General features: G+C 42.0%; 1 protein-coding gene across 13 annotated transcripts in view; it reads right to left on the bottom strand.

Annotated features, from left to right (window-relative positions):
• Window positions 1-14392, bottom strand: part of DOCK9 (dedicator of cytokinesis 9) — a 279214-nt gene that overhangs the window by 233048 nt on the left and 31774 nt on the right. The window contains exons 2-3 of one of the 13 annotated variants that reach the window (XM_057707542.1): window positions 5097-5248; window positions 4490-4709 (exon numbers count right to left, since the gene is read on the bottom strand). The exons of 10 other annotated variants lie outside the window; for them this stretch is intronic. The gene's annotated coding sequence lies outside the window, so the exon portion shown is untranslated. Of the gene's footprint in view, window positions 1-4489; window positions 4710-5096; window positions 5249-14392 lie in introns of those variants that run through there. 2 more of the 13 variants (XM_057707543.1, XM_057707544.1) reach the window with 2 other exon arrangements.

Genomic DNA, 14392 nt, shown 5'->3' with positions numbered 1-14392 from the left:
ATTATCTTTCCTTGACCCCAGTCTGTCACATTCCCACAAATGCTCCAAAACTTTGTCAATCCATTTCCTGAAGAACATAATAGAATAGTTTTAACAAGATGTGCTTCTGTCTTCTGTCTCAGCTTTACAATTTGAATGTCAACTTTCACGTACATGTTCCTCAAGACTTGTGTTTTAAGTGCTGAAGAAACACCAAATTCAATAATGTCTACTGCGAACATTTTGTTGTGTCGTAACTCTCAACCTATCGGCTTTGAGTGAGCATATTTCATAACAGCAGTAAACATCCTCGACTCCAATTAAACTATTAACTGTAATGTAACACGAAATATGAATGAACTGTCAGAGACAGCTGATTGCCTCACTCACCCCAATATCTACCTTCCCCTTTCAAACAGCAAGAGAAGTATGAGTGGGCTTATGGCCACATAGCCAAAGACTATATTTCTCAGCCTCTCTCGCAGTGAGGTGTGGCTACATGACTAGGATCTGGCTAATGGGATGTAGGCAAAAGTAATGTGTGCAACTTTAAAGTCACGCACTTATAATGGGAAGGAGTATGCCGTCCTCATAGCATCTCCCCTTCCTGCTGGCCAGAATACAGATCAGTTGGCAGTACGCCTCTAAAACTACAAGAAGAAAGATCATGTGGAAGATGGCAGAAAAACAAGCTAGCAGGAACCTGGACCCCAAAATGACAGAGTCTTCGAGCAAGCCTGGGCTGTTTACACTTGGACTATTATTGTAAGAAATATTTTCCGTCCTTCATAAGCCACTGTTTTCTGGTCTTTGTTAAAGTTAAATCCTAACAAATACTGAAATAACTACAAACTTGAAAACAAACATTTTGTCCATTCAACAAATATTTATTGGGGACCCACTATGTGCCAAGCATAGTATAGACTCTAGAAATACAATTGAGAATAAGACTCAGTTCCTGCCCTCTAAGAGCTCACACACTGATGGGCTGAAAGACTTCGGACTATGGTATTAAAAAAGAAGATAATGTGAATGTACTTAATGCCATTGAACTAATCACTTAATGTTTAAACAGTATATTTTATGTTATATATACAGTTCTACAATTAAAAAATATTGCCAAAAAAAAAAAAGAAAAATTCAGAAGGAACAAATTTTAACTCAGCGATTTAAGGTTTTTCAAATCACATATCTGATAAGGGACTTTTATCCAGATAAAAAGAACTTTCAAAACTCAATAATAGCAAAATAAACAATAAAAATAGACAAAAAGTTTAAACAAAATTTTCATCAAAAAAGATACCTAGAAGCAGTACATTAGAAAATGTTACAACATCATTAGTAATCAGCAAAATGTATTTTAAAACCCAGTGAGCTACCTCTACACACTTACTAGAATGGCTATAATTAAACACTGACCACATCAAGTGATGCCAAGGATGTGGAGCAAAGGACTCTAATACAGTCTGATGAGCTGTTTGTGGGTGTGTAAAATGGTATAACCACCTTGGAAAATAGTCTGACAATTTCTTAAAAAGTAAACATTCACTAACCATATGACCCAATCATTCTACAGTTATTTACCCAAGAAAAATTAAAACATGCAACCATATAAAAACTTATATACGAACATTCATGGCAACTTTATCTATAATAAAAACTGAAAACAATCCAAATGTCCAAGCAACTAGGTTCATTGATAAATTATAGTAAACCCTTATAATCAAATGTTAATCATCAATAAAAAGGAATGAACTGTGTGAATGAAGCTCAAAATAATTATATTAAAAGAAAGAATTATGCAAAAATAAGTTTGTAATGTATGATGGCATTTTTATAAAAAATAACTTACAGTAACAGAAAGCAGATCTGTGATTCCCTAGGATGAGGACGGATCACCAAAGGACACAAGGAGACTGTGGGGGTGGTGGATATATTCATTGTCTTGAATGTGGTGATTGTTCTACAGATGTACAGGTGTCAAAACTTATCAAATTTTACATTTTAAGTATGTGAATTTTAATGTATGTCAATTGTCCTCAATAAAACTACTTAAAGGGAAAAAGTCTTTATGGTAGCATTTTCACACAAAGCCTCTCAAATGCACACTCGTTTTAGCTTGAACTGATCTAACTCAGATTCTGCTCTAAGGTTATCAAGATACCCCAGCATTACTAATTATTAAGCTGAAAAACTGACATTATACCACTTTTCACTCAAAACAAAACTGATCTCTGAAAAAAAAGGTAAGAAGAACATGCATTTCATACTCTCCATCCTTTGAAAAATAAGAGTTCAGTTCTCCTATTGCCATTTTTGGCTTCTCCCATGGGAAAATACATTTACACTCTATCTGTGCACATGTATACTCTTCATAGCGGGATTAAGAAAGGAAAGGATAAGTAGTACCTAGAAATTATCAAGCACTGGTGGATGAGTGAAAGTTCTCCTAATTCCACTATGAGAATTTCTCAAAACACAATGAAAACCTCACAAATATAATATCTATTGGTTGTCCTGGGAATTATGCACATTTGGTGCACAACAATTATTATTCCACATCATCTTCAGAACTGTAAAACATAAAAAGAGTAGTTTAACTTTTATTTCACATAATTTATATCAACTTACTTTCCTAGAGAATTTCTAAATAAAAATCTTTGCTAACTTCATGGGAGATGCCTTGGAGGGCCAGGACGGGGAGGGTGGGGGGGAGTCACAGGAGGGAGGGGATATGGGGATATGTGTGTAGATGCAGCTGATTCACTTTGGTGTACCTCAGAGACAGGTACAAGAGTGTAAAGCAAATATATTCCAGTAAAGAGTTAAAAAAAAAAAAATCTCTGCTATTGTATCTGGTATATCCAGCATGAATTACCAAACTTTTCAGGAAACATCTTTTACAGGTTTTTTTAATGCAGTATTTAAAAAACAACATCTGTTTGGGCATAGATCAAGTAAATAAAATACTCTACTTTTTGAAGTTAGAAAATGTATTGTTTTGTACACATAATAATTATGTTAGTAAACTCTCCAATGCATAAGACAGGATCCTAAAAGTCTTAACATTCAGCTCACAAAATAAGCCGGGCAATTTATGGGTGTTAAAATCACTCTACAACCTAAATGACATTATTGTCAACCACGACTCATGGGAAGAAAATAATGGTTTTCATTTCTTAACACCTGGGAGTTGTTTCATTTTCAACTACTGAAATTGAAAAAAAACAAAAAATAAAACCTCTCAAATTAAACTGTTACAATGAAATCTTGGTAGAAAGTCATACATGTACTACTTTAATTGAATATTGATAATAAAAAATAATAACAATAATAAAGTATAGTGGCTACTCTCTGCAAAATGATGCTGTCGGGTTATCAGCCTTTCAACAAGCCCTATGCTTGCTGGAGGAAATGTAGTGTAGAAGTAATTCAATCCCATAAGGGTATCTAGTAGAGAAGTTTTCTACACAAGAGGAGAAGACCAGCCCATTCTTTGTAAAAGACTCCAAGTGTTTGCTCCTCCATATTGGCTCAATCATCAGCACAGCAACAGCTTAAAAGAGGCTGAGTACCATTTTACTTTGATTACAAACTCCTGTCTGGACTGCCTTATAGGAGTTATACTTTTATGAAAGTACTGAGAGAGTGCTCAAAATCTGGAGGGGCTCTGGAGTCAGACAGCCCTGGTTTAAGGAGTTCCAGCTCCACTTCTTACCGGCACATAACCCTGAACAAGTTACCTAACCTCTCTAAGGCTCAGTTTTCCCATCTGTTAAAGGGTGATAATAACAGAACCTACCTCTAGCATACTAAGTACTCCATAAATAATAACACTATAATTCTTTTCCTGTCACAATCAGCAAGAGGGACATCTACCAGTATTGGTGAGAACTGAGTAGAAATTGAAAAAAAAATCGACAAACTTTCTGAGAAGGCAAAAATATAATCAGAAATATAAAAATTTCAGGAATATGTACATAGTGATTGTTTAAGTCAAGTGTTCTACTTCAAAATTCAATCCAAGTATGGTACCACATATCTAGTGGCTGCATAAATCACTCATGGGTCCCCAGAATTCAAGTATTCATTCACCACACATTTACAGAGAGCTCCTACCCCGCTCCAGACCTCAGGGAGGATACACAGAGAGAAGACCTGCTCATGTCCTAAAGGAGCCAATGACAACGTGGGGGTGGGGAGACTGCGGTGGGGGGAGGATGGACACACTCGTAATAGAATATACTGACCAACCCCTTCCTGCCTCACCGCTCCACCCGGGACCCCCCCATGCATCACTGCATACGTCAGCAGTGTAACAAAAGACGGCTTCATTCCTTGGAAGCAAACTAAAATGGAAACTGGTTTGATGACCCACACAAACATTCAGAGCTGGTTTTCCTGTTCCTGGAAACCCCACTCACACCTAAGGTGGCTGCTGAACGCTCTGCCCAGGAGGGCCTGAGAGCCATCAGATGACAGTGTGGGGCCAGCGGGTTGGGGAACTTACCTGTCGCTCAGCCTGCCGTAACAAAGCCCACAGACGGGGTGGGGGTGGCTGACACAACGGAAATGCGTCTTCTCGCGGTCCGAGGGGCTGCAAGTCTCAGACCGAGATGTCAGCAGGGCTGGTGTCTTCTGAGGCCTCTCTCCCCAACATGCAGATGGCCACCTTCTCCCCATGTCTTCACACAGTCTTCCCTCCGTGTGTGTCTGTGTCCCAATCTCTTCTTACAAAGACACCGGTCATGTGAGATTAGGGCCCACTCCTACCTCACGGTAACTTAATTACTTCTTTAAAGACCTTACCTCCGAAAACAGTCACGTTCTGAGGTACCAGGGGTTAGGACTTCAAAATATGAATGGGGTGGGGGTGGGGGCAGAGGAACACACCTCAGCCCATAACGGAGAGGACTGAGCATCTGTGGTCGCAGCATCTGGGGAAGGGGTACAGGGAGGCACGATGATGCTCAGCAGGACGGCGGGCAGGAATAAGCCGCCCTCTCCTACTCGCTATAGAGAATTATGTACTGGCAAGCAGACACACTTTTCCCCCTGGTTTCTTTGTACTCCTCTGTACATTTTAAGTGTTCTACAATAAGCTAAGAATGAACTACCTTGATGCATCGTTCCCTAGAGTTGGACACCTTCTGCAGGCCATGGGGTGCCTCTGGTACACTTTCTAGTCAGACTTCCAGCCTCCAGAACTGAGAGACAGAAAACGTCTGTTGTTTCAAGCCACCACGTCTGATAATTTGTTAAGGCAACCCTAGGAAACAAATACGGAGACCAATGTGATTAATACAGGAAACTCTGTGGTTGTAAGAACTTTCCAGCGGGCTTTTATTGGCAGCCTTCGGTCAGGCACCTTTACTTCTGTTGTAGCCAATAATCCTAACAAACTGCAAGGAGGGTATGATCTCTGCTCTCTGACTAGTCACTGATGCACCAAAACCCAACTTGCTTGAGGATCACGCAGCAGGAGACGGCACAGCGGCATCTTACACCCCAGACTCCACTAAGTATGGCCTTTTCCCTGCACCTCCGTGCCTTCCAGCCACAACGTGTGTAAGTTTACTGCACCGTCCAGCCTCCTCCTCCTGCACATCATTGGTTACCCGCTTAGTCCCGCCGGGCAGAGTGACGCTTCCCAGGCTTGAAGATCCCCCGTCAAACAAGGAAGGAACCTGGAAATATTTTTAAACTTTGAGTGAAATATGTTCACACCAATGAGTTACTACTCCCCACGCATTTACATTTTCAGACATTTTGCTTTCAACTGTCAAATGGAAAGATGTGTCACTGTTATACAAATGGGACAAAGATGTCCTCTGTGCCTTGGCCCCAGGTCATTTATTTCTTCACTGCAGGCTGAGACTGGTTAGCTCAAGAGCCCACTGGCATCAAACTCAAACTTTTACGCATCTGATTATTTTGAAAACAAACAAGCAGATTTTTGGCCATTTAGCCTGCTTTACATACCCTGCAGAACATCACCTGACATTGATGAGATAGGGTCTTATAGTTATAAGGCCACAGGCTGCTAGGGCCCTTGGAGGGCTCTGCTGCTGAGCAAGGTCACTTCGATATGTAAGCTCTCTCTAGCACCCCCTCAGCCCACTCCAGGGAGTTCCCTGCCCTCCTCCCCTTCTGAATGGTGGTCCCCTGGCTGCAAGCCTCAGGTTGGTCTCATACAACTTCGTCCAAGTGCTGTCCAATCAAGCTTGTGTGTTACTACTGTCTCTAGTGGTTGTACCTTTTTCCTCAATCAGCCCCAAACCCCTCAAACCTCCTACACTCACCGCAACAGGACTTAGAGGCGAAAGAAAGAAACTGGGAAGAAATCATCCCATCTTCTCCTTGCCTTGGAAATTGAACTTCCCTTAGAATTGGCCCTGAAGCAGCTGCAGGTGCCTGGGGTGTTCAGCCTGGGTGGGAACATACCCATCCTTCTGCCCCAGAAATCCTGGACAGGCTCTCCCCTCCTCGAGGATAGAAGGGTCATCTATTCCGTTTCTCTACGGTCTCCTGTCCTGGGATGTCAGCCCCTCTAGCTTTCTATCACTTAGGATGTAGAACTCAGGAGGGAGAGAACACGGCAGCCAGACAGGTACACAAACAGGACCCAAGAACAAGATGAGGCAAACAAAAGTGCAGCTGCCAAGGACCACTGATATTCCTTATCCACCAAGGGTGAGGAAAGGAAGGAAAGGACACCCCAGAGGGAACTTGGGAAGGAGGTTCAAGTAGGCAGTGGTAATAGTGGAGGAGAACTGATTCCTTTACCCAAATCATCCATATCCCCCACCCCCTACTCAGCTCAGCCCCTCTCTGAAGCCCTCTAAGACCTCTATATGTGCCGTACTGTAGTCAGGACAGCACTGATATGACCACCACACAGCAGGGGTGAGCACCTGGACGCTACTTGGTGCCAGAGGCCTCTAGTAAACATTTGCTGAATGAATGACCGTGAGCACTTACTTATCATTTACATTTAATTACTGAGTAACCCAGCTGTGATTCTTATTTATATGACACAATAACTCTGCTATAAAGACACCTGCTAACAATGGCTCAGGGAGGCTTAGTCATGGTTTGCTGATCATAAAGCATGTTCAACTGTCCTGCAACATTGCTGAACTTCACAAATGGAAAGCCAGGGCCAAGCCTGACTGTTTACTGCCCCATGCTGATTATGCAAAATGATCTTAAACACCAACACTGAAGGAAACAACTTGCCAGCGCTCCTGCAATTGTCTCTGTAGGAATCACTGGCTCAAGAAACAAGAACCCAGGACTTCCTTGGTGGTGCAGTGGTTAGGAATCCGCCTGCCAAGACAGGAGACACGGGTTCAATCCCTGGGCCAGGAAGATCCCACATGCCGCAGAGCAGCTAAGCCCGAGTGCCACAACTACTGAAGCCCACGCACCTAGAGCCTGTGCTCCAGAGAAGCCACTGCAATGAGCAGCCTGCACACCACAACAAAGAGTAGGCCCCACTCACCACAGCTAGAGAAAGCACACATACAACAACGAAAAAAACCCAATGCAGCCAGTGAATGAATGAATGAATGAATGAATGAATGAATTTAAAATATTTAAAAAAAAAAAAGAAGAAGAAGAGAAACAAGAACCCTGCAGGCAACTGAGCAGCAGGCACTGGGTGTAATTTACGTGTGTCCCCTCAGCAGCCAGCAGGTATAGAGCAGAACATCAATAAATGCTTAGTGTGAGGTTTCCTGCAGCAGCAGATGCTTCCTACAGCTGAGATGTTTCAACCTCTGGAGACAACAAATGTCCTCTCACCTGGCTGAGAGCCCCAGCCAGACCCACACCACCCAGGACCGCCATACGGTGGCAACTGGAAAGGAACAATAGACCATTCTTTGTGAAAACCATGGTGACTTCCTACTTCTTTATTTTAAAGTAATACAGAGTAATTACTCACTGATGCTTTTTAAAAGTGCAAATTTTGACACACACACCAAAAGAAAAGATTTTGGAAATCCCAAAACTTAGAACAAAGAGCAACTGAGATAACTTACAAGACACTTAACTTTGAGCTCCCTTAGAAATTGTTTCCATATTGACAACAGGTTGAAGACAAGGGCAATCATTTCCCCCAAACTACAAGGCAGTTTTTAAAACCATAAGTAGAAGTTACACGAAAAGAACTTGCCTGATTACAAGCTCGGCTGCTGACATCACACACACACATACACACACACCCTTTTCTCCCTCAGTTTTTCAGCTGCGGGATGGGATTTTACCACAGGGAGAAAAAAAGGAAGGAAACTCCCACCTCATCCAACCCATAAAAACATCACCCACAAGCCACTGAGTAGCACCCAGGTGGACAGATCTTCTGCAAGACTTGCCTGACTATGTTCATCAGAGTTTTTTTAAATGGTATCAAAGTGACTGCCCCTAACAAAACAACCAGGAAATCTTAAAGCAGACAGAAAAGGAGGGAACTCCTTTTCAACACGGCCAACTCAGACTCGCAGAACCAAGCTGAGTGACCACTCTGAACTTGCCTTTCCTCCTGGGGAGGGTGCGAGGTGAGACACTCAGCAGCAGGTTTTGCTGGAACGATGCCCATCTGCTCTGAGTAGGAGGAACCTGACCTCGGAGCCACACACATCACATAACTAAAGGCTAGGCCTCCTCACTCACCCTCTCGGAGATTAAGAAAGGAAGTAGTTTGTTGGTTTTGAGGTTTTCAAAAGGAGGAAGGATTTTACAACCAGTGTGCTTAACCCCCTTAGCTCCACTCTGGAAAACAACAATTAAACCGTTGCCCAACTTTTAGGTCCTGTCTTGGCGGCAAACACCCGGTAGAACCTGCCTGGTCAACAGGAAAGTTGAGGGCCGTGGGGGCAGGGAGTGGGGGGGTCCTAAAGAGCCACTCTGACTCACTGTAGTGTTAAATCCCTTGAATGCACTTCACCCACACCCTCGAAACCTGTTTCATTCAGAGTATAAACTCAGATACAGATCTCTCTCTCTGCCTGAATACACCATCTACTTTTTCATTTCCATTATATCCAACTCGTGACCCACAGCTCTCCTAAAGATATCCCCAGAAATAACTTACAATTAACTTCATATGTGCATTAATGCTACAAAGTGTAGCTCTGGATGTTTCTTAAAGGCTCCTCTTTAGGTTATGCTTCAAGTGAAAATCCATTCTGAAATTTCCTCTCCCATAAGGGTGAGTATGAAGAGAAAGCAAACATTGGGTGAATCAAGTTTAATCTCTTATATCCCTAATAATGAAAAGACAAAATGTTTGTTTAAAACAATGTCAAAGAGCCACTGAAACCCATACCATTTTTTGGTGGTTGTGTTGGACTCACATATGGGAGCCAAATAAAGTGAGCCAAGCCTTTCAGTATACTCTTCTCAATGATAAAATTTCTGGGACTTAACCACCGGTAACGCAGTGGTTAAGACTCCGAACTCCCAATGCAGAGGGCCGGGGTTCGATCCCTGGTCAGGGAACTAGATCGCACATCCATGCCACAACTAAGGAGCCAGAAAGCTACAACTAAGGAGCCCACTGGCCACAACTAAGGAGCACAAGTGCCACAACTAAGGAGCCAGTGTGCTGCAAATAAGGAGCCCTCAAGCTGCAACTAAGGAGCATGCTTGCTGCAACTAAGACCAGGTGCAACCTAAATAAATAAATCTTAAAAAAAAAAAAGATAAAATTTCCCAAGATGATATGCTAATCAAACACACTCCAGTTGACCCTGGAAGTAAAGTATGGCCTATCTGCTCCCCCAAAAAAGGTATACACTCTTGATCTCCTCGGAACACACAGCCTTTCCTATGGGACCACCTTAAGGAGAACAATTGCACAGATTCTAGCAGAGAACCACCAGACTGAGAAATGCCCCTACCATACAAGTATGCAGGTCTGTTACGGTCAAGGTCCTAGAATTAGACAACGAGAATTAGGGGATTATGTTTCAACTTTTAAACATTTTCAAGTCTAAGAATATCTTCTTTATTACATTGTTCTTCACTGAGTGAAAACAAAAAAATTAAACTCCACAGTCAAATTTGTTCTCGAATCAGTGGTTCTAAGAAGCACCAGCCTTAAGCAAACACCTTTCCTGCAAAGTGTCCCTGGACACAAACTCAACATTTCGTTCTCCCTTCCTTTTGCTCACCTATTTGGAACTCGCTTTCTCACTTTCCCGTCCAGAACTCAACAGCAGAGCTCTTACTAGTCGAGTAATCAGCTCCGCCGCAAATTTTCAACCAGGCCAGGCCTGGTTGGGCAGCACCAGGACCACAATGGCAGCACTAGCATTGAGCCAACACTGGCGCCCAGGGACAGAGCTCACTGCTAACGTTCCCCACTGCACTCAAGGTTCTGGAAGATGTTCACATGGGGTTAAAAATGACTCGCTCTTGTCTACTTCTTGGTTTACTGTTTTGTTTTTTCATGCTCCAAAGCTCTGGCAAGGTTTTTCACCAAATTGTGAGTCAGCCTATGGGTGACCAGGACTCTAGGCTTCCCTGAATTCATTCCTTACTCCCACTGCTTAACTTCACCACTCTGCTACCCTCTGGCCCCTACTCTGGAAAAGAAGGTAAGCTGGAATTTTTAACAATGTATGTTTTGTATTTATCAAAGTAACACTCACATATAACTAAAAACATAAATATTACTAAAGGGCTTACAATGAAAAACAACTGTAGCCTGGCTTACCCCACTCCACTCCCAGCCTTGCTCCTCAGAGGCAAACCCTTTCAGTGATTTTGGTGCTTCTCTTGGTAGTTACCTCTGTATCTCTAATATATAGATTTCCTAAATTTGTCCTTTCAAAGCATTTTCAATCAACTTTCTGCTATGAGAGATGAGGACAGCACACAACACTTATGCTTACACTGTCACTATTTCTAGGCCTCTTTAGTTACCTGTGTAACTTTAAGTAATACACTTTATAATATTATTCCATCACTGACAGTTTCTCGTGACTTCCCACTTTGTAAGGTAAAGATGTCAAGTACCAAAACGTGAAATTCCAATCACTGAAATTTCACTTTGCTACTAATACCAGCCGATAAATGATGTGCCTGACTACGGAATGAAAAGGAATAGTAAAAAATACATGTTGCCAGCCGTATAGATACAGAGAATAGACGAGTGGCTTCCAGAGGGAGGTTGAGGGCTGGGTGAAATGGATGGGGAGACCAGGAGGTACAGACTTCCAACTGTGAAGTGAATAGGTCATCAGGATATAATGTACACCATGGGGAGTACAGTCAATAGTATTGTATTAACTGTGCATTGTGACAGACGGTAACTATACTTAGAGTGGTGATCATTTCATAATGTACACTGCCATAAAATCACTGTGTCGTACACTTCAATAAACTATATAATACTACATTAGTTTACTGAAGTGAATTATACATCAATAAAATAAGTAAAATAAAACAAACAAACAAAAAAACACGTTTTGGCATTGTATGGACTTTAATAAATTACTGTTTCCTGGTTCCAAGTGGCAGAGAAATCAATGGCTATTCTTAGGCAATTCTCCATTACTTAAGAATTTTGGAGGTGAGGCCCAACTGTGAAGCAAAAATTCATAAACAGTAACACTGAGTTCATGTGAATATGCTTACAACACCTCAAAACTCACACACCCACCCCACCCCCTCACCTTCCAACCTGAGAGTATCTGGGTAAGCAGAGGTAGCAGGTAATGCAAAAGTTTCTCATCAGATCTTGGCCAGCCCAGAGCTTCAGGAAGCTAGCCATAGCCATGGGGAAAGGACACACCAAAAAAAGACAAATCCAACTGGAGGGTGCCAGTTAAAGGCTATTGATGTAACAAGTAATTTTCGACGGTATGACATATACTATAGCCAGTTAATGACCTCTAACACAAAAAAAACTGAATTACATTAGGAAATTATTGATCTTTTAAGATAACCAATGTTGTAGACACTCTCTTAGGCCAACAGCTTCATCATACCTAAAAATACAGGCAAAAATATAGCAAATATATTTAAAATAACCTATAAAGTTTTCAAAGTTTATCAAGGATATTTAGGTTTCAGAATGTAAAATGACATCTGATTACATTTTGGATCCTGCCTAAAATTTCAAACGGTAGACAGCAAGCAAAAACAAGTAAAAAATTGAAACACACATGGAAAATGTAGTTTTTGTGTGTGTGTGGTTTTTTGTTTTTATTGAAGTAGAGTGATTTACAATGTGTTAGTTTCTGGTGTACAGCAAGGTGATTCAGTTATACATATATTCTTTTCCACTATGGTTTATTACAGGTTATTGAATACAGTTCCCTGTGCTATACAGTAGGACCTTGTTGTTTATCTATTTTATATATAGTAGTTTGTATATACTAATTCCCAAATCCTAATTTATCCCTTCCCCACCTTGGAATGTGTAGTTTATATTATGTCACAAAGCAGAAGCTAAAACTTCAGTGATGTTTGAATTATAATCCAGTACTTATAATCCTTCCCATACTTTAGGCCTGTAGGAGAACTATAAACTAGACAGCTTTGTGGTGATACACCAGGAGAAATATCTAAGGGAGCAGAACTGTGAATCAGCCACAGTGTGATCTTGAATGACTCACTTATTCTCCCGTCTGTTCAATAAACATTTCACAAGCACCCACTGTGTTTCCAGACACTATCGTCAAGTCCCATAAACTCTCTTCATCTATAACCTGGAGCAGCTGCAGTTCAACCCATTCCAAGGTGCCTTTGGCTGTAAAACTGGATTCCACTTCAGACACAAGACCTTCCCAAATGTTGGTTCCCCTTTGACCCAAAGGTGCCTGACTCTCCAAATCAAAGATAAAACCTTTTCAGAGACAGCTGCCCAATGCATGAAGCCAAGCACGATAAGTTCATTTCCTGAAGTGGATGTAACAAGGGTGAGGAGCAGGTAGGAGACTTTTTTCTGCAGCACCACCCTTCCACCCTCGCACTCGGCCCCTTCCCAGCCCTGCCAGGACCGCTCCAACCAGCAAGAGACGGTGTGCGAGGCACTGCCCTCTGTGTAATTACAGTCAGTCCCTCCACTGTCACCTGGCACAACAGAGAAAGGAGGCGCTTGGAAGGTGGGGAAGCCTCACCCAGGTTCTCTGCTCTTCAACCAGCTCAACATGTGCTTCGCTGGCCAGGAGCTGGCGATTAAAACCATGACCCTCCAGGCCACCTATTTCCCCTAACTCCTCTGGTCCGAAGCTCAGTTACTGCTTCCTAGTTCACTGATTTCCACATCCGCTCATTAATCCTGCATACACACATGCAACTTCCTCGGAGCCCATGAAGACTGAGCCTGGAACACAAACTCACCCTGGGTTTGGGGCCAAGGGCTCCAAGGACTCTTCATCTTCCCCCTTCTCTGCCACCCCCAACAGGAACCTAAGTCTGCAGCTTTCATACCAAAGAAAATATCACCCAAACACGTTCTGGGTGGTTTTACTTTTAATGGAAGTATAGTTGATTTATAATATTGTGTTAGTATCAGGTATACAAAAAAATGATTCAATTACACATATATTTTTTTTTCAGATTCTTTTCCATTATAGGTTATTACAAGATACTGAATACAGTTCCCTGTGCTATACAGTAAATCCTTGTTGTTTACCTATTTTATATATAGTGGTGTGTATCTACTAATGCCATACTCCTAATTTATCCCTCTTCCCCCACCCTCCCGTAGTTTTTTAACACACAGAACTTAAAGCTATGAGAATGCTTTACAAGTCGTTCACTGATAGATATGCCAATCAAAGGAGCAAATCAAAGAAATCAGAGACAGAAATGATAAGGACAGTCTCTTAGAAGACTTGACCCAGCTACAGAAGGGAGTCTTTCATCATCACCATACTCATCCTGTTCACCCACAATTACCTCAGTACTCAGACGAAAATGGGCCTAGTTGTTAAGGATGATGCACAAAGTACATAAACCCTCTCAAAAATCAACAAATAAAAACTATGTTTCTAGTTTGGAGAAAAAGAACATGTTTCACACCTCTAGTGGCTAAAGAAAAAGTTAAAATTCACAATCTGCTGAACTTCCCTCATAATATATTTGCCCACAAAAACACAAGAACCACAGGAAATACCTCTTAGGAAAGAGAAATGAGCTGGCTTTTTGAAAACAGAGAAGAAATTCAAGGAGCAACAGATGCCAAACTGATATTCAGCCAAGGGACCGTTCCTGTTTAAAGACTCAAAACATCCTGAATAAGCATAAGTCATTAGCTCTTGGCATCTCAGTATGACCATTTTCTTGTGGAAATACGTGGATGCCAGCAGAACCAGGGCTTATAGTGGAGGGTAGGGGCATCAAGGCACCACTCCACAGCCCACGCGGAAACACGAAGACCTGCCAGGTGCAGTGG

The sequence above is a fragment of the Hippopotamus amphibius genome, chromosome 14 (genome assembly GCF_030028045.1).
Source record: "Hippopotamus amphibius kiboko isolate mHipAmp2 chromosome 14, mHipAmp2.hap2, whole genome shotgun sequence".
Taxonomy (NCBI): Eukaryota; Metazoa; Chordata; class Mammalia; order Artiodactyla; family Hippopotamidae; genus Hippopotamus; species Hippopotamus amphibius.
This window is presented reverse-complemented; position numbering and strand designations above follow the sequence as displayed.